This window comes from Sinocyclocheilus rhinocerous, unplaced genomic scaffold (assembly GCF_001515625.1).
Source record: "Sinocyclocheilus rhinocerous isolate Xijiao unplaced genomic scaffold, SAMN03320098_v1.1 scaffold6117, whole genome shotgun sequence".
Lineage (NCBI taxonomy): Eukaryota > Metazoa > Chordata > Actinopteri > Cypriniformes > Cyprinidae > Sinocyclocheilus > Sinocyclocheilus rhinocerous.
The window spans coordinates 8,509-11,247 of record NW_015662038.1 but is presented as its reverse complement, the minus strand read 5'-3'; positions in this window follow the sequence as shown (position 1 = coordinate 11,247).

Genomic DNA, 2,739 nt, shown 5'->3' with positions numbered 1-2,739 from the left:
CGGCCTCCTGAACTGTCTGCTCTGCCATGGCTCCCCGAGCTCCCTGCTCCACCATGGCACCCCGAACTGCCTGTTCCACCATGGCCCCCTGAACAGCCTGCTCCGCCATGGCACCCTGAACTGCCTGCTTCACCATGGCCCCCTGAACTCCCTGATCCGCCCTGGAGGCTCTCCTTGTCTCGACCCTGTTCCAGTCCTGCACCATAGGGCTTTCATAAAAAAGTAACTATAATCTGAGCATGAGCATTTTAAAATGTATTATACTCTAATTACAAGTACTTAATTTTTGGAATCTGATGATGTAATCAGTTTCAGTTACTGATTCAGTTACTGAGTTACTGTAATCAGTTACTACCCAGGGGTGCGTTTCCCAAAATCAACTATGGTCGCAAGTTGTGTCATTACCAATAGAGTTCAATGGAACTTACCACCATAGTTAGCTAACAATGCTTTTGTGAAACGCACCCCAGAACTGCTGATAGGTCCGTTGACCTGCCACTCCAGTCAGTGAGGAGACTGCTGAACTACTGAACACACACACACAGAGAGATAGAGAGATAAAAATAAAATAAAAAAGAATTCCACGGTCAACAGTTAAATGGGTTTTTAACAATTAAATGCATGACAAAAAACACTCGTGACACCGGAAGACAAAAGAACACAAAACACTGAAAAGGGTTGGGGCTACATAAGGTGAATAATGAAAATTATTTATTGACTGTGTGTGATTATTTGAATTAAAAGGGAATTTTGATTGTAATAATACAAATTATATGTGACTCTACATTAAAAACATTGGGTTATGGTTATAACCTTGGTTCTCTGAGGGAGATGAGTGAGACATCTTACTATGGGAAACGTCTCTTGCGTGGCAATCCATGAAGCCCTGTACAATCACGCCCATCAGGCCCGCGCTCTCGGGAAGCCCCACCCCTTCCTCTTTAAACAGCAGCGCTGGCTCAGTATGGCATACTTTACAGCTCTTCCGAGCATAAGAATAATGGGCCCTCTGGTGAGATGTCTCACTAATCTCCCTCAAAGAACCAAGGTTATAACCATAACCCAATGTTCTCTTTCGGTCGACATCTCACTATGGGATATAGAAAACACCCAATATTCGGGCATCCCCTAGCTTATTTATTGCACTTAGGAGTCTTCTATCCTCCTTTACCTTTCTTTACTGTGCTTCCAGCACTGCCTGTACCAAAGCAGATTTTGTCACATCCAATTTATAAAATCTCACAAAAGTATGAGGAGAAGCCCAGTCGGCTGCCGCACACACATCTTCCATGGAGATACCCTTAAATACCGCCCAAGACGTGGCCATTCCTCTTGTAGAATGGGCTCTTAGGTTTCCTGGTAATAGCTGACCTTTCACTGAATAAGCCAGTTTTATAGCTTCCACTATCCAGTGAGATGGACCCTGGCCCCTCTTATGGTTCGCAAAACACACAAAGAGGTTTTCAGATTGTCTAAAAACCTGTCTTCTCCAAGTAAATTCTTAATGCCCTAATCGGACATAAGTGCTGCAGATCCCCTATCCTTGGGGACTCTGACAGAGGAGGGTGGAAAGCATTAAGTTCTATATCCATACATGAATAGCCAGGCTTGATTACCTTGGGCACAAATGCTGTGTTTGGGCACAAAGTAACTTTGGAAAAATTTTGTGTAAACCTGATACATGCAGGGTTGATAGATAATGCATCTAACTCTCCTACCCGCTTCATAGAGGTTAGGGCGAGCAGTAAAGCTGTCTTGTAGGAGACAATCTTCAAATCTGCCTGCTCCAAGGGTTCAAAAGGGGCTTCCCTGAGTGCTTCCAGGACCAGGGACAGATCCCATGCTGGTAACATAGGTTTGGTGATTGGTCTCAGACGGTGCACACCCTTCATAAATCTACTTACAATAGGATGCTTTCCTACTGTTACCAAGAGGGTCTAGCTGCAGCCTTGCACTTGCACTCTCAGACTTGCATTCTCAGACTTGCACTCTCAGACACTTGCGCTTCCGCTAGCGACGTCACTTGCAGTCTTTTATTTTTTTATTTTGTTCTATTTATTGATTACTTTTTGTTTGAATCGCTCAACATTTTACAACAGTAGCCAGGTGGTGAAGACAAGAAAAAAGAAACGAAATTACAATGTCACTTGCAATCGCCACTTGCACTCTCCGATACCTGCGACGTCACTTGCAATCGACACAAATCGTGCGTGTTGCCAATGGAGACAAGACGCTGTGGTGGTGATTAAACGATTAAAACTAATTTAGTACTATAACATACAGGGTCCTGCAAGAAAAAGACAAGACCCGCAAATCCCTGGCCACAGAACAGCAGAATATGAACGCAATGCACAAAGTCTCTCGTTAAGCATTTTCCTCCTGTAGAAAAACATAAACACTTAATATGGCTTAATGTATTAAGATATATTAAGTGCAATTAAAAGATAAAATTCGATATATAGTTATTATTTAATGTACTACAAGGCAAGCAGATGGCCATGAACACAATGCGCAAACTTTCACTTGTCCTCCCATACAGCAAAACACTTAATGTTGTATAATAACGGACTATGATAAAGACAATACAGTAGCCTATATGTCTTGTTGTTGACTCAAAGTATATACAGACCAACAAATATGAACGTGCATTTTGAAATGCATTAAGTGATTTTAAAAGGATCAACTCCATACAGGCAAGCAGACGAGCCCAGAACGCAATGCGTTAAATTGCACGTTAAA